This window comes from Eubalaena glacialis, chromosome 9 (assembly GCF_028564815.1).
Source record: "Eubalaena glacialis isolate mEubGla1 chromosome 9, mEubGla1.1.hap2.+ XY, whole genome shotgun sequence".
NCBI lineage: Eukaryota > Metazoa > Chordata > Mammalia > Artiodactyla > Balaenidae > Eubalaena > Eubalaena glacialis.
In genome coordinates, this window is record NC_083724.1 from 94,182,185 (window position 1) to 94,204,609 (window position 22,425).

The window sequence follows — 22,425 nt, forward strand, 5'->3', positions numbered from 1 at the left end:
GAGCTCTGACTCAGAAACTGAAATACCCTGTCTCTTCGTGTAACCTCTTTTTCCCTCTCACAGCCATGCCTGCCGTGAGTATAAGCCTGACAACCACAGTGTTTTTAAGGGAGCTTCAAGGCGCAGAAGAAGAGCTTTCAAGGTGGGAAAACAAAGCCAGTCGCATCAGGCACCATCACCAGGTTGACACGCAGCATAAGTGTCCGTGGGTACTGGCAGGTCAAAAGAGACCTAGCTACCTCCCTGGCTCTTCCCTGATTCAACTTTTCTGCATAGGGCGCTCTGCGTGTAGCGAACTGCTTAGATGAAAGACTGCCCTAGGTCTCCTAGGGTCCTGTGCCTCTCCCAAAAACCTGAAGTGTTCCACACAAAACTGTGCTGTAGTGGAAGTTGCAGTGCAAGCTGCCTTTCTCCTAGAGATACGGTGACTTCAGGGATGAGGTCCTAGAAGGACTTGTAAGCAGAGAGTTTTTCTCAGTACCGCTCAGACTAGGGCAACGAGGACGACTTCCATGGTATGCTGGCCTTGCTAGAACCGTGTTGATAAAGCCGTTGGTGAGCTGCTGATATCTAGCTCGCCCAAGGAAGAGTGCAGCGGGTTACCCTTCACTCGGCCTACCCAGGGGCACCCTGATGGGCCTACGGGTCTGAGTGCGGCCCAGCAAGCCCAGGGGAGCCTGGGGGTACTCAGTATCCTTGTACGGAAACGAGTGCTGCCGCGAGGGATCTAGGAGGCCTGAAAAGCTTACTGGCGTTCAACTAAAGCAGAAGAGCGACTAAGGCCTCATGGAAGCTGTTGCACGCCTACCCCGCTGTAAGGCATATCAGGGGCCGCCTTCGAAGCGAGGGCTCACTTTGAGTTTCCCCTTAGCTATAAAACAGGACAGGATCAGCTCTGATTTAGAAACTGAAATACCCTGTCTCGTCGTGAAACCTCTTTTGCCCTCTCACAGCCATGCCTGCCGTGAGTATAAGCCTGACAACCACAGTGTTTTTAAGGGAGCTTCAAGGCGCAGAAGAAGAGCTTTCAAGGTGGGAAAACAAGGCCAGTCGCATCAGGCACCATCACCAGATTGACATGCAGCATAAGTGTCTGTGGGTACTGGCAGGTCAAAAGAGACCTAGCTACCTCCCTGGCTCTTCCCTGATTCAACTTTTCTGCATAGGGCCCTCTGCGTGTAGCGAACTGCTTCGATGACAGACTGCCCTAGGTCTCCTAGGGTCCTGTGCCTCTCCCAAAAACCTGAAGTGTTCCACACAAAACTGTGCTGTAGTGGAAGTTGCTGTGCAAGCTGCCTTTCTCCTAGAGATACGGTGACTTCAGGGATGAGGTCCTAGAAGGACTTGTAAGCAGAGAGTTTTTCTCAGTACCGCTCAGACTAGGGCAACGAGGACGACTTCCATGGTATGCTGGCCTTGCTAGAACCGTGTTGATGAAGCCGTTGGTGAGCTGGGGATATCTAGCTCGCCCAAGGAAGAGTGCAGCGGGTTACCCTTCACTCGGCCTACCCAGGGGCACCCTGATGGGCCTACGGGTCTGAGTGCGGCCCAGCAAGCCCAGGGGAGCCTGCGGGTACTCAGTATCCTTGTACGGAAACGAGTGCTGCCGCGAGGGATCTAGGCGGCCTGAAAAGCTTACTAGCGTTCAACTAAAGCAGGAGAGCGACTAAGGCCTCATGCAAGCTGTTGCACGCCTAACCCGCTGTAAGGCATATCAGGGCCCTCCTTCGAAGTTAGGCCTCACTTTGAGTTTCCCTTTAGCTATAGAACAGGACAGGATCAGCTCTGACTCAGAAACTGGAATACCATGTTTCTTCGTGACACCTCTTTTTCCCTCTCACAGCCATGCCTGTCGTGTGTATAAGCACGACTCCAACAGTGTTTTTCACTTAGCTTCAAGGCGCATAAAAGGAGCTTTCATGATGGGAAACAAGGCTAGTCCCATCAGGTCCTGTTTCCAGATTGACACGTAGCGTAAGTATCTGTGGTTTCTAAGAGGACAAAAGAGACCTAGCTAGCTACTTGGCTCTTCCCAGAATCAAGTTTTCTGCACAGGGTGTTGTACATGTAGCGACGTGCCTAGACAATAGACTGCCCTAGGTCTCCTAAGAGCCCTGTGCATGTCCCCAAAGCCTGAAGTGTTACACAGAAAACTGTGCTTTAGTGGAAGTGGGAATGCAAGCCGTCTTTCTCCTTGAGATACGGTGACTTCAGGTATGAGGTCCTCGAAGGACTTCAAAGCAGAGAGTTTTGCTCAGTACAGCTCAGAATAGGGCGATGAGGCAGACTTCCATGGTATGCTGGACTTGCTAGAACCGTGTTCCAGAGGCTGCTGGTGAGCTGAGGAAATCTAGCTTTCCCAAGAAAGAGTGCAGTTTGTTATGCTTCACTCGGCCTACAGAGGGGCACAGTGAAGGGTCTACGGGTGTGAGTGTGGCCCGGCAAGCCCAAGGGAGCCCTGGGGTACTCAGAGTTCTTGTACGGAAATGGGTACTGGCACGAGTGGGACTGGAGTCCTGAGAAGATTAGTACCTTTAAACTAATGCAGAACTGTGACTAAGGACTCAAGGAAAAGGCTGCACAACTACCCTTCTGGATGGCAAATCAGAGCTGTAGGCCAGGGTAGAGTGCACGTCAAGATTCCCCTTAGCTCTAGTGCAGGGCAGGATATGCTCCTAACCAGAGCCTGGAAGCACCCGCTTTCTTTCGAGATAACTCATGTTCTTCCAGAGCCATGCCTGGAGTGAATACAAGTCCCACAACCACAGTGTTTCTCAGGTAGCTTTAAGGCCGCTTGAATGGAGCTTTCAAGACGGGAAAACAAGGCTTGACTCCTAAGGCCGCCATTTCCAGGTTGACACGCAGAAGAAGCATCTGTGCTTTCGAACAAGTCAAAAGAGACCTAGCTACTCCCTGGGTCTTGGAGAATCCACTTTCCTATGCCGGGTGTTCTGCGTGTAGCGAACTACCTAAATGAAAGAATTCCCTAGGTGTCCTGGCTCCTGGGCATCTTCCAAAAGCCTGTAGCATTATACCAGAAAGTGTGCTCTAGTTGCACTTGGACCACAAGCCGACTTTCTCCTAGAGGTAGGTTGACTTCAGCTATGAGGTGGTAGAAGGAATTGTAAGCAAAGAGTTTTTCTCAGTACAGCTCGGACTACTGTAAGCAGGCAGACTTGCATGGCATGCTGCACCTCCTAGAATCATGTTCCTGAGGCTATTGGTGAGCTGAGAAAATCTAGGTCCCGCGACGAAGTGTGCATCATGCTCTCCTTCACTCGGCACAGACACGGGTACTGCGAAGGGTCTACGTGTCTGAATGTTGATCTTCGACTCAGGAGAGCCTGGGGGTGCTCAGTGCCTTTGTAGGGAAGCGAGTGCTGCCGCGAGGGGTCTAGGAGTCCAGAAAAGCTTACTAGCCTTCAGCTAAAGCAGAAGAGTGACTAAGGCTTCATAGAAGCTGTTGTACGCCTATCCCGCTGCATGGCATATCAGGGCCCTCCTTCAAAGCTAGGGCTCACTTTGAGTTTCCATTTAGCTACATAACAAGGCAGGATGAGCTCTGACTCAGAAACTGAAATACCCTGTCTCTTCGTGTAACCTCTTTTTCCCTCTCACAGCCATGCCTGCCGTGAGTATAAGCCTGACAACCACAGTGTTTTTAAGGGAGCTTCAAGGCGCAGAAGAAGAGCTTTCAAGGTGGGAAAACAAAGCCAGTCGCATCAGGCACCATCACCAGGTTGACACGCAGCATAAGTGTCCGTGGGTACTGGCAGGTCAAAAGAGACCTAGCTACCTCCCTGGCTCTTCCCTGATTCAACTTTTCTGCATAGGGCGCTCTGCGTGTAGCGAACTGCTTAGATGAAAGACTGCCCTAGGTCTCCTAGGGTCATGTGCCTCTCCCAAAAACCTGAAGTGTTCCACACAAAACTGTGCTGTAGTGGAAGTTGCAGTGCAAGCTGCCTTTCTCCTAGAGATACGGTGACTTCAGGGATGAGGTCCTAGAAGGACTTGTAAGCAGAGAGTTTTTCTCAGTACCGCTCAGACTAGGGCAACGAGGACGACTTCCATGGTATGCTGGCCTTGCTAGAACCGTGTTGATGAAGCCGTTGGTGAGCTGCTGATATCTAGCTCGCCCAAGGAAGAGTGCAGCGGGTTACCCTTCACTCGGCCTACCCAGGGGCACCCTGATGGGCCTACGGGTCTGAGTGCGGCCCAGCAAGCCCAGGGGAGCCTGGGGGTACTCAGTATCCTTGTACGGAAACGAGTGCTGCCGCGAGGGATCTAGGAGGCCTGAAAAGCTTACTGGCGTTCAACTAAAGCAGAAGAGCGACTAAGGCCTCATGGAAGCTGTTGCACGCCTACCCCGCTGTAAGGCATATCAGGGGCCGCCTTCGAAGCGAGGGCTCACTTTGAGTTTCCCCTTAGCTATAAAACAGGACAGGATCAGCTCTGATTTAGAAACTGAAATACCCTGTCTCGTCGTGAAACCTCTTTTGCCCTCTCACAGCCATGCCTGCCGTGAGTATAAGCCTGACAACCACAGTGTTTTTAAGGGAGCTTCAAGGCGCAGAAGAAGAGCTTTCAAGGTGGGAAAACAAGGCCAGTCGCATCAGGCACCATCACCAGATTGACATGCAGCATAAGTGTCTGTGGGTACTGGCAGGTCAAAAGAGACCTAGCTTCCTCCCTGGCTCTTCCCTGATTCAACTTTTCTGCATAGGGCCCTCTGCGTGTAGCGAACTGCTTCGATGACAGACTGCCCTAGGTCTCCTAGGGTCCTGTGCCTCTCCCAAAAACCTGAAGTGTTCCACACAAAACTGTGCTGTAGTGGAAGTTGCTGTGCAAGCTGCCTTTCTCCTAGAGATACGGTGACTTCAGGGATGAGGTCCTAGAAGGACTTGTAAGCAGAGAGTTTTTCTCAGTACCGCTCAGACTAGGGCAACGAGGACGACTTCCATGGTATGCTGGCCTTGCTAGAACCGTGTTGATGAAGCCGTTGGTGAGCTGGGGATATCTAGCTCGCCCAAGGAAGAGTGCAGCGGGTTACCCTTCACTCGGCCTACCCAGGGGCACCCTGATGGGCCTACGGGTCTGAGTGCGGCCCAGCAAGCCCAGGGGAGCCTGCGGGTACTCAGTATCCTTGTACGGAAACGAGTGCTGCCGCGAGGGATCTAGGCGGCCTGAAAAGCTTACTAGCGTTCAACTAAAGCAGGAGAGCGACTAAGGCCTCATGCAAGCTGTTGCACGCCTAACCCGCTGTAAGGCATATCAGGGCCCTCCTTCGAAGTTAGGCCTCACTTTGAGTTTCCCTTTAGCTATAGAACAGGACAGGATCAGCTCTGACTCAGAAACTGGAATACCATGTTTCTTCGTGACACCTCTTTTTCCCTCTCACAGCCATGCCTGTCGTGTGTATAAGCACGACTCCAACAGTGTTTTTCACTTAGCTTCAAGGCGCATAAAAGGAGCTTTCATGATGGGAAACAAGGCTAGTCCCATCAGGTCCTGTTTCCAGATTGACACGTAGCGTAAGTATCTGTGGTTTCTAAGAGGACAAAAGAGACCTAGCTAGCTACTTGGCTCTTCCCAGAATCAAGTTTTCTGCACAGGGTGTTGTACATGTAGCGACGTGCCTAGACAATAGACTGCCCTAGGTCTCCTAAGAGCCCTGTGCATGTCCCCAAAGCCTGAAGTGTTACACAGAAAACTGTGCTTTAGTGGAAGTGGGAATGCAAGCCGTCTTTCTCCTTGAGATACGGTGACTTCAGGTATGAGGTCCTCGAAGGACTTCAAAGCAGAGAGTTTTGCTCAGTACAGCTCAGAATAGGGCGATGAGGCAGACTTCCATGGTATGCTGGACTTGCTAGAACCGTGTTCCAGAGGCTGCTGGTGAGCTGAGGAAATCTAGCTTTCCCAAGAAAGAGTGCAGTTTGTTATGCTTCACTCGGCCTACAGAGGGGCACAGTGAAGGGTCTACGGGTGTGAGTGTGGCCCGGCAAGCCCAAGGGAGCCCTGGGGTACTCAGAGTTCTTGTACGGAAATGGGTACTGGCACGAGTGGGACTGGAGTCCTGAGAAGATTAGTACCTTTAAACTAATGCAGAACTGTGACTAAGGACTCAAGGAAAAGGCTGCACAACTACCCTTCTGGATGGCAAATCAGAGCTGTAGGCCAGGGTAGAGTGCACGTCAAGATTCCCCTTAGCTCTAGTGCAGGGCAGGATATGCTCCTAACCAGAGCCTGGAAGCACCCGCTTTCTTTCGAGATAACTCATGTTCTTCCAGAGCCATGCCTGGAGTGAATACAAGTCCCACAACCACAGTGTTTCTCAGGTAGCTTTAAGGCCGCTTGAATGGAGCTTTCAAGACGGGAAAACAAGGCTTGACTCCTAAGGCCGCCATTTCCAGGTTGACACGCAGAAGAAGCATCTGTGCTTTCTAACAAGTCAAAAGAGACCTAGCTACTCCCTGGGTCTTGGAGAATCCACTTTCCTATGCCGGGTGTTCTGCGTGTAGCGAACTGCCTAAATGAAAGAATTCCCTAGGTGTCCTGGCTCCTGGGCATCTTCCAAAAGCCTGTAGCATTATACCAGAAAGTGTGCTCTAGTTGCACTTGGACCACAAGCCGACTTTCTCCTAGAGGTAGGTTGACTTCAGCTATGAGGTGGTAGAAGGAATTGTAAGCAAAGAGTTTTTCTCAGTACAGCTCGGACTACTGTAAGCAGGCAGACTTGCATGGCATGCTGCACCTCCTAGAATCATGTTCCTGAGGCTATTGGTGAGCTGAGAAAATCTAGGTCCCGCGACGAAGTGTGCATCATGCTCTCCTTCACTCGGCACAGACACGGGTACTCCGAAGGGTCTACGTGTCTGAATGTTGATCTTCGACTCAGGAGAGCCTGGGGGTGCTCAGTGCCTTTGTAGGGAAGCGAGTGCTGCCGCGAGGGGTCTAGGAGTCCAGAAAAGCTTACTAGCCTTCAGCTAAAGCAGAAGAGTGACTAAGGCTTCATAGAAGCTGTTGTACGCCTATCCCGCTGCATGGCATATCAGGGCCCTCCTTCGAAGCTAGGGCTCACTTTGAGTTTCCATTTAGCTACATAACAAGGCAGGATGAGCTCTGACTCAGAAACTGAAATACCCTGTCTCTTCGTGTAACCTCTTTTTCCCTCTCACAGCCATGCCTGCCGTGAGTATAAGCCTGACAACCACAGTGTTTTTAAGGGAGCTTCAAGGCGCAGAAGAAGAGCTTTCAAGGTGGGAAAACAAAGCCAGTCGCATCAGGCACCATCACCAGGTTGACACGCAGCATAAGTGTCCGTGGGTACTGGCAGGTCAAAAGAGACCTAGCTACCTCCCTGGCTCTTCCCTGATTCAACTTTTCTGCATAGGGCGCTCTGCGTGTAGCGAACTGCTTAGATGAAAGACTGCCCTAGGTCTCCTAGGGTCCTGTGCCTCTCCCCAAAACCTGAAGTGTTCCACACAAAACTGTGCTGTAGTGGAAGTTGCTGTGCAAGCTGCCTTTCTCCTAGAGATACGGTGACTTCAGGGATGAGGTCCTAGAAGGACTTGTAAGCAGAGAGTTTTTCTCAGTACCGCTCAGACTAGGGCAACGAGGACGACTTCCATGGTATGCTGGCCTTGCTAGAACCGTGTTGATGAAGCCGTTGGTGAGCTGGGGATATCTAGCTCGCCCAAGGAAGAGTGCAGCGGGTTACCCTTCACTCGGCCTACCCGGGGGCTCCCTGATGGGCCTACGGGTCTGAGTGCGGCCCAGCAAGCCCAGGGGAGCCTGGGGGTACTCAGTATCCTTGTACGGAAACGAGTGCTGCCGCGAGGGATCTAGGAGGCCTGAAAAGCTTACTGGCGTCAACTAAAGCAGAAGAGCGACTAAGGCCTCATGGAAGCTGTTGCACGCCTACCCCGCTGTAAGGCATATCAGGGGCCGCCTTCGAAGCGAGGGCTCACTTTGAGTTTCCCCTTAGCTATAAAACAGGACAGGATCAGCTCTGATTTAGAAACTGAAATACCCTGTCTCGTCGTGAAACCTCTTTTGCCCTCTCACAGCCATGCCTGCCGTGAGTATAAGCCTGACAACCACAGTGTTTTTAAGGGAGCTTCAAGGCGCAGAAGAAGAGCTTTCAAGGTGGGAAAACAAGGCCAGTCGCATCAGGCACCATCACCAGATTGACATGCAGCATAAGTGTCTGTGGGTACTGGCAGGTCAAAAGAGACCTAGCTACCTCCCTGGCTCTTCCCTGATTCAACTTTTCTGCATAGGGCCCTCTGCGTGTAGCGAACTGCTTCGATGACAGACTGCCCTAGGTCTCCTAGGGTCCTGTGCCTCTCCCAAAAACCTGAATTGTTCCACACAAAACTGTGCTGTAGTGGAAGTTGCTGTGCAAGCTGCCTTTCTCCTAGAGATACGGTGACTTCAGGGATGAGGTCCTAGAAGGACTTGTAAGCAGAGAGTTTTTCTCAGTACCGCTCAGACTAGGGCAACGAGGACGACTTCCATGGTATGCTGGCCTTGCTAGAACCGTGTTGATGAAGCCGTTGGTGAGCTGGGGATATCTAGCTCGCCCAAGGAAGAGTGCAGCGGGTTACCCTTCACTCGGCCTACCCAGGGGCACCCTGATGGGCCTACGGGTCTGAGTGCGGCCCAGCAAGCCCAGGGGAGCCTGCGGGTACTCAGTATCCTTGTACGGAAACGAGTGCTGCCGCGAGGGATCTAGGCGGCCTGAAAAGCTTACTAGCGTTCAACTAAAGCAGGAGAGCGACTAAGGCCTCATGGAAGCTCTTGCACGCCTACCCCGCTGTAAGGCATATCAGGGCCCTCCTTCGAAGTTAGGCCTCACTTTGAGTTTCCCTTTAGCTATAGAATAGGACAGGATCAGCTCTGACTCAGAAACTGGAATACCATGTTTCTTCGTGACACCTCTTTTTCCCTCTCACAGCCATGCCTGTCGTGTGTATAAGCACGACTCCAACAGTGTTTTTCACTTAGCTTCAAGGCGCATAAAAGGAGCTTTCATGATGGGAAACAAGGCTAGTCCCATCAGGTCCTGTTTCCAGATTGACACGTAGCGTAAGTATCTGTGGTTTCTAAGAGGACAAAAGAGACCTAGCTAGCTACTTGGCTCTTCCCAGAATCAAGTTTTCTGCACAGGGTGTTGTACATGTAGCGACGTGCCTAGACAATAGACTGCCCTAGGTCTCCTAAGAGCCCTGTGCATGTCCCCAAAGCCTGAAGTGTTACACAGAAAACTGTGCTTTAGTGGAAGTGGGAATGCAAGCCGTCTTTCTCCTTGAGATACGGTGACTTCAGGTATGAGGTCCTCGAAGGACTTCAAAGCAGAGAGTTTTGCTCAGTACAGCTCAGAATAGGGCGATGAGGCAGACTTCCATGGTATGCTGGACTTGCTAGAACCGTGTTCCAGAGGCTGCTGGTGAGGTGAGGAAATCTAGCTTTCCCAAGAAAGAGTGCAGTTTGTTATGCTTCACTCGGCCTACAGAGGGGCACAGTGAAGGGTCTACGGGTGTGAGTGTGGCCCGGCAAGCCCAAGGGAGCCCTGGGGTACTCAGAGTTCTTGTACGGAAACGGGTACTGGCACGAGTGGGACTGGAGTCCTGAGAAGATTAGTACCTTTAAACTAATGCAGAACTGTGACTAAGGACTCAAGGAAAAGGCTGCACAACTACCCTTCTGGATGGCAAATCAGAGCTGTAGGCCAGGGTAGAGTGCACGTCAAGATTCCCCTTAGCTCTAGTGCAGGGCAGGATATGCTCCTAACCAGAGCCTGGAAGCACCCGCTTTCTTTCGAGATAACTCATGTTCTTCCAGAGCCATGCCTGGAGTGAATACAAGTCCCACAACCACAGTGTTTCTCAGGTAGCTTTAAGGCCGCTTGAATGGAGCTTTCAAGACGGGAAAACAAGGCTTGACTCCTAAGGCCGCCATTTCCAGGTTGACACGCAGAAGAAGCATCTGTGCTTTTGAACAAGTCAAAAGAGACCTAGCTACTCCCTGGGTCTTGGAGAATCCACTTTCCTATGCCGGGTGTTCTGCGTGTAGCGAACTACCTAAATGAAAGAATTCCCTAGGTGTCCTGGCTCCTGGGCATCTTCCAAAAGCCTGTAGCATTATACCAGAAAGTGTGCTCTAGTTGCACTTGGACCACAAGCCGACTTTCTCCTAGAGGTAGGTTGACTTCAGCTATGAGGTGGTAGAAGGAATTGTAAGCAAAGAGTTTTTCTCAGTACAGCTCGGACTACTGTAAGCAGGCAGACTTGCATGGCATGCTGCACCTCCTAGAATCATGTTCCTGAGGCTATTGGTGAGCTGAGAAAATCTAGGTCCCGCGACGAAGTGTGCATCATGCTCTCCTTCACTCGGCACAGACACGGGTACTCCGAAGGGTCTACGTGTCTGAATGTTGATCTTCGACTCAGGAGAGCCTGGGGGTGCTCAGTGCCTTTGTAGGGAAGCGAGTGCTGCCGCGAGGGGTCTAGGAGTCCAGAAAAGCTTACTAGCCTTCAGCTAAAGCAGAAGAGTGACTAAGGCTTCATAGAAGCTGTTGTACGCCTATCCCGCTGCATGGCATATCAGGGCCCTCCTTCGAAGCTAGGGCTCACTTTGAGTTTCCATTTAGCTACATAACAAGGCAGGATGAGCTCTGACTCAGAAACTGAAATACCCTGTCTCTTCGTGTAACCTCTTTTTCCCTCTCACAGCCATGCCTGCCGTGAGTATAAGCCTGACAACCACAGTGTTTTTAAGGGAGCTTCAAGGCGCAGAAGAAGAGCTTTCAAGGTGGGAAAACAAAGCCAGTCGCATCAGGCACCATCACCAGGTTGACACGCAGCATAAGTGTCCGTGGGTACTGGCAGGTCAAAAGAGACCTAGCTAACTCCCTGGCTCTTCCCTGATTCAACTTTTCTGCATAGGGCGCTCTGCGTGTAGCGAACTGCTTAGATGAAAGACTGCCCTAGGACTCCTAGGGTCCTGTGCCTCTCCCCAAAACCTGAAGTGTTCCACACAAAACTGTGCTGTAGTGGAAGTTGCTGTGCAAGCTGCCTTTCTCCTAGAGATACGGTGACTTCAGGGATGAGGTCCTAGAAGGACTTGTAAGCAGAGAGTTTTTCTCAGTACCGCTCAGACTAGGGCAACGAGGACGACTTCCATGGTATGCTGGCCTTGCTAGAACCGTGTTGATGAAGCCGTTGGTGAGCTGGGGATATCTAGCTCGCCCAAGGAAGAGTGCAGCGGGTTACCCTTCACTCGGCCTACCCAGGGGCACCCTGATGGGCCTACGGGTCTGAGTGCGGCCCAGCAAGCCCAGGGGAGCCTGGGGGTACTCAGTATCCTTGTACGGAAACGAGTGCTGCCGCGAGGGATCTAGGAGGCCTGAAAAGCTTACTGGCGTCAACTAAAGCAGAAGAGCGACTAAGGCCTCATGGAAGCTGTTGCACGCCTACCCCGCTGTAAGGCATATCAGGGGCCGCCTTCGAAGCGAGGGCTCACTTTGAGTTTCCCCTTAGCTATAAAACAGGACAGGATCAGCTCTGATTTAGAAACTGAAATACCCTGTCTCGTCGTGAAACCTCTTTTGCCCTCTCACAGCCATGCCTGCCGTGAGTATAAGCCTGACAACCACAGTGTTTTTAAGGGAGCTTCAAGGCGCAGAAGAAGAGCTTTCAAGGTGGGAAAACAAGGCCAGTCGCATCAGGCACCATCACCAGATTGACATGCAGCATAAGTGTCTGTGGGTACTGGCAGGTCAAAAGAGACCTAGCTACCTCCCTGGCTCTTCCCTGATTCAACTTTTCTGCATAGGGCCCTCTGCGTGTAGCGAACTGCTTCGATGACAGACTGCCCTAGGTCTCCTAGGGTCCTGTGCCTCTCCCAAAAACCTGAAGTGTTCCACACAAAACTGTGCTGTAGTGGAAGTTGCTGTGCAAGCTGCCTTTCTCCTAGAGATACGGTGACTTCAGGGATGAGGTCCTAGAAGGACTTGTAAGCAGAGAGTTTTTCTCAGTACCGCTCAGACTAGGGCAACGAGGACGACTTCCATGGTATGCTGGCCTTGCTAGAACCGTGTTGATGAAGCCGTTGGTGAGCTGGGGATATCTAGCTCGCCCAAGGAAGAGTGTAGCGGGTTACCCTTCACTCGGCCTACCCAGGGGCACCCTGATGGGCCTACGGGTCTGAGTGCATCCCAGCAAGCCCAGGGGAGCCTGGGGGTACTCAGTATCCTTGTACGGAAACGAGTGCTGCCGCGAGGGATCTAGGCGGCCTGAAAAGCTTACTAGCGTTCAACTAAAGCAGGAGAGCGACTAAGGCCTCATGGAAGCTGTTGCACGCCTAACCCGCTGTAAGGCATATCAGGGCCCTCCTTCGAAGTTAGGCCTCACTTTGAGTTTCCCTTTAGCTATAGAACAGGACAGGATCAGCTCTGACTCAGAAACTGGAATACCATGTTTCTTCGTGACACCTCTTTTTCCCTCTCACAGCCATGCCTGTCGTGTGTATAAGCACGACACCAACAGTGTTTTTCACTTAGCTTCAAGGCACATAAAAGGAGCTTTCATGATGGGAAACAAGGCTAGTCCCATCAGGTCCTGTTTCCAGATTGACACGCAGCGTAAGTATCTGTGGTTTCTAAGAGGACAAAAGAGACCTAGCTAGCTACTTGGCTCTTCCCAGAATCAAGTTTTCTGCACAGGGTGTTGTACATGTAGCGACGTGCCTAGACAATAGACTGCCCTAGGTCTCCTAAGAGCCCTGTGCATGTCCCCAAAGCCTGAAGTGTTACACAGAAAACTGTGCTTTAGTGGAAGTGGGAATGCAAGCCGTCTTTCTCCTTGAGATACGGTGACTTCAGGTATGAGGTCCTCGAAGGACTTCAAAGCAGAGAGTTTTGCTCAGTACAGCTCAGAATAGGGCGATGAGGCAGACTTCCATGTATGCTGGACTTGCTAGAACCGTGTTCCAGAGGCTGCTGGTGAGCTGAGGAAATCTAGCTTTCCCAAGAAAGAGTGCAGTTTGTTATGCTTCACTCGGCCTACAGAGGGGCACAGTGAAGGGCCTACGGGTGTGAGTGTGGCCCGGCAAGCCCAGGGGAGCCCTGGGGTACTCAGAGTTCTTGTACGGAAACGGGTACTGGCACGAGTGGGACTGGAGTCCTGAGAAGATTAGTACCTTTAAACTAATGCAGAACTGTGACTAAGGACTCAAGGAAAAGGCTGCACAACTACCCTTCTGGAGGGCAAATCAGAGCTGTAGGCCAGGGTAGAGTGCACGTCAAGATTCCCCTTAGCTCTAGTGCAGGGCAGGATATGCTCCTAACCAGAGCCTGGAAGCACCCGCTTTCTTTCGAGATAACTCATGTTCTTCCAGAGCCATGCCTGGAGTGAATACAAGTCCCACAACCACAGTGTTTCTCAGGTAGCTTTAAGGCCGCTTGAATGGAGCTTTCAAGACGGGAAAACAAGGCTTGACTCCTAAGGCCGCCATTTCCAGGTTGACACGCAGAAGAAGCATCTGTGCTTTCTAACAAGTCAAAAGAGACCTAGCTACTCCCTGGGTCTTGGAGAATCCACTTTCCTATGTCGGGTGTTCTGCGTGTAGCGAACTGCCTAAATGAAAGAATTCCCTAGGTGTCCTGGCTCCTGGGCATCTTCCAAAAGCCTGTAGCATTATACCAGAAAGTGTGCTCTAGTTGCACTTGGACCACAAGCCGACTTTCTCCTAGAGGTAGGTTGACTTCAGCTATGAGGTGGTAGAAGGAATTGTAAGCAAAGAGTTTTTCTCAGTACAGCTCGGACTACTGTAAGCAGGCAGACTTGCATGGCATGCTGCACCTCCTAGAATCATGTTCCTGAGGCTATTGGTGAGCTGAGAAAATCTAGGTCCCGCGACGAAGTGTGCATCATGCTCTCCTTCACTCGGCACAGACACGGGTACTCCGAAGGGTCTACGTGTCTGAATGTTGATCTTCGACTCAGGAGAGCCTGGGGGTGCTCAGTGCCTTTGTAGGGAAGCGAGTGCTGCCGCGAGGGGTCTAGGAGTCCAGAAAAGCTTACTAGCCTTCAGCTAAAGCAGAAGAGTGACTAAGGCTTCATAGAAGCTGTTGTACGCCTATCCCGCTGCATGGCATATCAGGGCCCTCCTTCGAAGCTAGGGCTCACTTTGAGTTTCCATTTAGCTACATAACAAGGCAGGATGAGCTCTGACTCAGAAACTGAAATACCCTGTCTCTTCGTGTAACCTCTTTTTCCCTCTCACAGCCATGCCTGCCGTGAGTATAAGCCTGACAACCACAGTGTTTTTAAGGGAGCTTCAAGGCGCAGAAGAAGAGCTTTCAAGGTGGGAAAACAAAGCCAGTCGCATGAGGCACCATCACCAGGTTGACACGCAGCATAAGTGTCCGTGGGTACTGGCAGGTCAAAAGAGACCTAGCTACCTCCCTGGCTCTTCCCTGATTCAACTTTTCTGCATAGGGCGCTCTGCGTGTAGCGAACTGCTTAGATGAAAGACTGCCCTAGGTCTCCTAGGGCCCTGTGCCTCTCCCAAAAACCTGAAGTGTTCCACACAAAACTGTGCTGTAGTGGAAGTTGCAGTGCAAGCTGCCTTTCTCCTAGTGATACGGTGACTTCAGGGATGAGGTCCTAGAAGGACTTGTAAGCAGAGAGTTTTCTCAGTACCGCTCAGACTAGGGCAACGAGGACGACTTCCATGGTATGCTGGCCTTGCTAGAACCGTGTTCATGAAGCCGTTGGTGAGCTGGGGATATCTAGCTCGCCCAAGGAAGAGTGCAGCGGGTTACCCTTCACTCGGCCTACCCAGGGGCACCCTGATGGGCCTACGGGTCTGAGTGTGGCCCAGCAAGCCCAGGGGAGCCTGGGGGTACTCAGTATCCTTGTACGGAAACGAGTGCTGCCGCGAGGGATCTAGGAGGCCTGAAAAGCTTACTGGCGTTCAACTAAAGCAGAAGAGCGACTAAGGCCTCATGGAAGCTGTTGCACGCCTACCCCGCTCTAAGGCATATCAGGGGCTGCCTTCGAAGCGAGGGCTCACTTTGAGTTTCCCCTTAGCTATAAAACAGGACAGGATCAGCTCTGATTTAGAAACTGAAATACCCTGTCTCGTCGTGAAACCTCTTTTGCCCTCTCACAGCCATGCCTGCCGTGAGTATAAGCCTGACAACCACAGTGTTTTTAAGGGAGCTTCAAGGCGCAGAAGAAGAGCTTTCAAGGTGGGAAAACAAGGCCAGTCGCATCAGGCACCATCACCAGATTGACATGCAGCATAAGTGTCTGTGGGTACTGGCAGGTCAAAAGAGACCTAGCTACCTCCCTGGCTCTTCCCTGATTCAACTTTTCTGCATAGGGCCCTCTGCGTGTAGCGAACTGCTTCGATGACAGACTGCCCTAGGTCTCCTAGGGTCCTGTGCCTCTCCCAAAAACCTGAAGTGTTCCACACAAAACTGTGCTGTAGTGGAAGTTGCTGTGCAAGCTGCCTTTCTCCTAGAGATACGGTGACTGCAGGGATGAGGTCCTAGAAGGACTTGTAAGCAGAGAGTTTTTCTCAGTACCGCTCAGACTAGGGCAACGAGGACGACTTCCATGGTATGCTGGCCTTGCTAGAACCGTGTTGATGAAGCCGTTGGTGAGCTGGGGATATCTAGCTCGCCCAAGGAAGAGTGCAGCGGGTTACCCTTCACTCGGCCTACCCAGGGGCACCCTGATGGGCCTACGGGTCTGAGTGCGGCCCAGCAAGCCCAGGGGAGCCTGGGGGTACTCAGTATCCTTGTACGGAAACGAGCGCTGCCGCGAGGGATCTAGGCGGCCTGAAAAGCTTACTAGCGTTCAACTAAAGCAGGAGAGCGACTAAGGCCTCATGGAAGCTGTTGCACGCCTAACCCGCTGTAAGGCATATCAGGGCCCTCCTTCGAAGTTAGGCCTCACTTTGAGTTTCCCTTTAGCTATAGAACAGGACAGGATCAGCTCTGACTCAGAAACTGGAATACCATGTTTCTTCGTGACACCTCTTTTTCCCTCTCACAGCCATGCCTGTCGTGTGTATAAGCACGACACCAACAGTGTTTTTCACTTAGCTTCAAGGCGCATAAAAGGAGCTTTCATGATGGGAAACAAGGCTAGTCCCATCAGGTCCTGTTTCCAGATTGACACGCAGCGTAAGTATCTGTGGTTTCTAAGAGGACAAAAGAGACCTAGCTAGCTACTTGGCTCATCCCAGAATCAAGTTTTCTGCACAGGGTGTTGTACATGTAGCGACGTGCCTAGACAATAGACTGCCCTAGGTCTCCTAAGAGCCCTGTGCATGTCCCCAAAGCCTGAAGTGTTACACAGAAAACTGTGCTTTAGTGGAAGTGGGAATGCAAGCCGTCTTTCTCCTTGAGATACGGTGACTTCAGGTATGAGGTCCTCGAAGGGCTTCAAAGCAGAGAGTTTTGCTCAGTACAGCTCAGAATAGGGCGATGAGGCAGACTTCCATGGTATGCTGGACTTGCTAGAACCGTGTTCCAGAGGCTGCTGGTGAGCTGAGGAAATCTAGCTTTCCCAAGAAAGAGTGCAGTTTGTTATGCTTCACTCGGCCTACAGAGGGGCACAGTGAAGGGCCTACGGGTGTGAGTGTGGCCCGGCAAGCCCAGGGGAGCCCTGGGGTACTCAGAGTTCTTGTACGGAAACGGGTACTGGCACGAGTGGGACTGGAGTCCTGAGAAGATTAGTACCTTTAAACTAATGCAGAACTGTGACTAAGGACTCAAGGAAAAGGCTGCACAACTACCCTTCTGGATGGCAAATCAGAGCTGTAGGCCAGGGTAGAGTGCACGTCAAGATTCCCCTTAGCTCTAGTGCAGGGCAGGATATGCTCCTAACCAGAGCCTGGAAGCACCCGCTTTCTTTCGAGATAACTCATGTTCTTCCAGAGCCATGCCTGGAGTGAATACAAGTCCCACAACCACAGTGTTTCTCAGGTAGCTTTAAGGCCGCTTGAATGGAGCTTTCAAGACGGGAAAACAAGGCTTGACTCCTAAGGCCGCCATTTCCAGGTTGACACGCAGAAGAAGCATCTGTGCTTTCTAACAAGTCAAAAGAGACCTAGCTACTCCCTGGGTCTTGGAGAATCCACTTTCCTATGCCGGGTGTTCTGCGTGTAGCGAACTGCCTAAATGAAAGAATTCCCTAGGTGTCCTGGCTCCTGGGCATCTTCCAAAAGCCTGTAGCATTATACCAGAAAGTGTGCTCTAGTTGCACTTGGACCACAAGCCGACTTTCTCCTAGAGGTAGGTTGACTTCAGCTATGAGGTGGTAGAAGGAATTGTAAGCAAAGAGTTTTTCTCAGTACAGCTCGGACTACTGTAAGCAGGCAGACTTGCATGGCATGCTGCACCTCCTAGAATCATGTTCCTGAGGCTATTGGTGAGCTGAGAAAATCTAGGTCCCGCGACGAAGTGTGCATCATGCTCTCCTTCACTCGGCACAGACCCGGGTACTCCGAAGGGTCTACGTGTCTGAATGTTGATCTTCGACTCAGGAGAGCCTGGGGGTGCTCAGTGCCTTTGTAGGGAAGCGAGTGCTGCCGCGAGGGGTCTAGGAGTCCAGAAAAGCTTACTAGCCTTCAGCTAAAGCAGAAGAGTGACTAAGGCTTCATAGAAGCTGTTGTACGCCTATCCCGCTGCATGGCATATCAGGGCCCTCCTTCGAAGCTAGGGCTCACTTTGAGTTTCCATTTAGCTACATAACAAGGCAGGATGAGCTCTGACTCAGAAACTGAAATACCCTGTCTCTTCGTGTAACCTCTTTTTCCCTCTCACAGCCATGCCTGCCGTGAGTATAAGCCTGACAACCACAGTGTTTTTAAGGGAGCTTCAAGGCGCAGAAGAAGAGCTTTCAAGGTGGGAAAACAAAGCCAGTCGCATGAGGCACCATCACCAGGTTGACACGCAGCATAAGTGTCCGTGGGTACTGGCAGGTCAAAAGAGACCTAGCTACCTCCCTGGCTCTTCCCTGATTCAACTTTTCTGCATAGGGCGCTCTGCGTGTAGCGAACTGCTTAGATGAAAGACTGCCCTAGGTCTCCTAGGGTCCTGTGCCTCTCCCCAAAACCTGAAGTGTTCCACACAAAACTGTGCTGTAGTGGAAGTTGCAGTGCAAGCTGCCTTTCTCCTAGTGATACGGTGACTTCAGGGATGAGGTCCTAGAAGGACTTGTAAGCAGAGAGTTTTCTCAGTACCGCTCAGACTAGGGCAACGAGGACGACTTCCATGGTATGCTGGCCTTGCTAGAACCGTGTTCATGAAGCCGTTGGTGAGCTGGGGATATCTAGCTCGCCCAAGGAAGAGTGCAGCGGGTTACCCTTCACTCGGCCTACCCAGGGGCACCCTGATGGGCCTACGGGTCTGAGTGTGGCCCAGCAAGCCCAGGGGAGCCTGGGGGTACTCAGTATCCTTGTACGGAAACGAGTGCTGCCGCGAGGGATCTAGGCGGCCTGAAAAGCTTACTAGCGTTCAACTAAAGCAGGAGAGCGACTAAGGCCTCATGGAAGCTGTTGCACGCCTAACCCGCTGTAAGGCATATCAGGGCCCTCCTTCGAAGTTAGGCCTCACTTTGAGTTTCCCTTTAGCTATAGAACAGGACAGGATCAGCTCTGACTCAGAAACTGGAATACCATGTTTCTTCGTGACACCTCTTTTTCCCTCTCACAGCCATGCCTGTCGTGTGTATAAGCACGACACCAACAGTGTTTTTCACTTAGCTTCAAGGCGCATAAAAGGAGCTTTCATGATGGGAAACAAGGCTAGTCCCATCAGGTCCTGTTTCCAGATTGACACGCAGCGTAAGTATCTGTGGTTTCTAAGAGGACAAAAGAGACCTAGCTAGCTACTTGGCTCTTCCCAGAATCAAGTTTTCTGCACAGGGTGTTGTACATGTAGCGACGTGCCTAGACAATAGACTGCCCTAGGTCTCCTAAGAGCCCTGTGCATGTCCCCAAAGCCTGAAGTGTTACACAGAAAACTGTGCTTTAGTGGAAGTGGGAATGCAAGCCGTCTTTCTCCTTGAGATACGGTGACTTCAGGTATGAGGTCCTCGAAGGACTTCAAAGCAGAGAGTTTTGCTCAGTACAGCTCAGAATAGGGCGATGAGGCAGACTTCCATGTATGCTGGACTTGCTAGAACCGTGTTCCAGAGGCTGCTGGTGAGCTGAGGAAATCTAGCTTTCCCAAGAAAGAGTGCAGTTTGTTATGCTTCACTCGGCCTACAGAGGGGCACAGTGAAGGGCCTACAGGTGTGAGTGTGGCCCGGCAAGCCCAGGGGAGCCCTGGGGTACTCAGAGTTCTTGTACGGAAACGGGTACTGGCACGAGTGGGACTGGAGTCCTGAGAAGATTAGTACCTTTAAACTAATGCAGAACTGTGACTAAGGACTCAAGGAAAAGGCTGCACAACTACCCTTCTGGATGGCAAATCAGAGCTGTAGGCCAGGGTAGAGTGCACGTCAAGATTCCCCTTAGCTCTAGTGCAGGGCAGGATATGCTCCTAACCAGAGCCTGGAAGCACCCGCTTTCTTTCGAGATAACTCATGTTCTTCCAGAGCCATGCCTGGAGTGAATACAAGTCCCACAACCACAGTGTTTCTCAGGTAGCTTTAAGGCCGCTTGAATGGAGCTTTCAAGACGGGAAAACAAGGCTTGACTCCTAAGGCCGCCATTTCCAGGTTGACACGCAGAAGAAGCATCTGTGCTTTCTAACAAGTCAAAAGAGACCTAGCTACTCCCTGGGTCTTGGAGAATCCACTTTCCTATGCCGGGTGTTCTGCGTGTAGCGAACTGCCTAAATGAAAGAATTCCCTAGGTGTCCTGGCTCCTGGGCATCTTCCAAAAGCCTGTAGCATTATACCAGAAAGTGTGCTCTAGTTGCACTTGGACCACAAGCCGACTTTCTCCTAGAGGTAGGTTGACTTCAGCTATGAGGTGGTAGAAGGAATTGTAAGCAAAGAGTTTTTCTCAGTACAGCTCGGACTACTGTAAGCAGGCAGACTTGCATGGCATGCTGCACCTCCTAGAATCATGTTCCTGAGGCTATTGGTGAGCTGAGAAAATCTAGGTCCCGCGACGAAGTGTGCATCATGCTCTCCTTCACTCGGCACAGACCCGGGTACTCCAAAGGGTCTACGTGTCTGAATGTTGATCTTCGACTCAGGAGAGCCTGGGGGTGCTCAGTGCCTTTGTAGGGAAGCGAGTGCTGCCGCGAGGGGTCTAGGAGTCCAGAAAAGCTTACTAGCCTTCAGCTAAAGCAGAAGAGTGACTAAGGCTTCATAGAAGCTGTTGTACGCCTATCCCGCTGCATGGCATATCAGGGCCCTCCTTCGAAGCTAGGGCTCACTTTGAGTTTCCATTTAGCTACATAACAAGGCAGGATGAGCTCTGACTCAGAAACTGAAATACCCTGTCTCTTCGTGTAACCTCTTTTTCCCTCTCACAGCCATGCCTGCCGTGAGTATAAGCCTGACAACCACAGTGTTTTTAAGGGAGCTTCAAGGCGCAGAAGAAGAGCTTTCAAGGTGGGAAAACAAAGCCAGTCGCATGAGGCACCATCACCAGGTTGACACGCAACATAAGTGTCCGTGGGTACTGGCAGGTCAAAAGAGACCTAGCTACCTCCCTGGCTCTTCCCTGATTCAACTTTTCTGCATAGGGCGCTCTGCGTGTAGCGAACTGCTTAGATGAAAGACTGCCCTAGGTCTCCTAGGGTCCTGTGCCTCTCCCCAAAACCTGAAGTGTTCCACACAAAACTGTGCTGTAGTGGAAGTTGCTGTGCAAGCTGCCTTTCTCCTAGTGATACGGTGACTTCAGGGATGAGGTCCTAGAAGGACTTGTAAGCAGAGAGTTTTCTCAGTACCGCTCAGACTAGGGCAACGAGGACGACTTCCATGGTATGCTGGCCTTGCTAGAACCGTGTTCATGAAGCCGTTGGTGAGCTGGGGATATCTAGCTCGCCCAAGGAAGAGTGCAGCGGGTTACCCTTCACTCGGCCTACCCAGGGGCACCCTGATGGGCCTACGGGTCTGAGTGTGGCCCAGCAAGCCCAGGGGAGCCTGGGGGTACTCAGTATCCTTGTACGGAAACGAGTGCTGCCGCGAGGGATCTAGGAGGCCTGAAAAGCTTACTGGCGTTCAACTAAAGCAGAAGAGTGACTAAGGCCTCATGGAAGCTGTTGCACGCCTACCCCGCTGTAAGGCATATCAGGGGCCGCCTTCGAAGCGAGGGCTCACTTTGAGTTTCCCCTTAGCTATAAAACAGGACAGGATCAGCTCTGATTTAGAAACTGAAATACCCTGTCTCGTCGTGAAACCTCTTTTGCCCTCTCACAGCCATGCCTGCCGTGAGTATAAGCCTGACAACCACAGTGTTTTTAAGGGAGCTTCAAGGCGCAGAAGAAGAGCTTTCAAGGTGGGAAAACAAGGCCAGTCGCATCAGGCACCATCACCAGATTGACATGCAGCATAAGTGTCTGTGGGTACTGGCAGGTCAAAAGAGACCTAGCTACCTCCCTGGCTCTTCCCTGATTCAACTTTTCTGCATAGGGCCCTCTGCGTGTAGCGAACTGCTTCGATGACAGACTGCCCTAGGTCTCCTAGGGTCCTGTGCCTCTCCCAAAAACCTGAAGTGTTCCACACAAAACTGTGCTGTAGTGGAAGTTGCAGTGCAAGCTGCCTTTCTCCTAGAGATACGGTGACTTCAGGGATGAGGTCCTAGAAGGACTTGTAAGCAGAGAGTTTTTCTCAGTACCGCTCAGACTAGGGCAACGAGGACGACTTCCATGGTATGCTGGCCTTGCTAGAACCGTGTTGATGAAGCCGTTGGTGAGCTGGGGATATCTAGCTCGCCCAAGGAAGAGTGCAGCGGGTTACCCTTCACTCGGCCTACCCAGGGGCACCCTGATGGGCCTACGGGTCTGAGTGCGGCCCAGCAAGCCCAGGGGAGCCTGGGGGTACTCAGTATCCTTGTACGGAAACGAGCGCTGCCGCGAGGGATCTAGGCGGCCTGAAAAGCTTACTAGCGTTCAACTAAAGCAGGAGAGCGACTAAGGCCTCATGGAAGCTGTTGCACGCCTAACCCGCTGTAAAGCATATCAGGGCCCTCCTTCGAAGTTAGGCCTCACTTTGAGTTTCCCTTTAGCTATAGAACAGGACAGGATCAGCTCTGACTCAGAAACTGGAATACCATGTTTCTTCGTGACACCTCTTTTTCCCTGCACAGCCATGCCTGTCGTGTGTATAAGCACGACACCAACAGTGTTTTTCACTTAGCTTCAAGGCGCATAAAAGGAGCTTTCATGATGGGAAACAAGGCTAGTCCCATCAGGTCCTGTTTCCAGATTGACACGCAGCGTAAGTA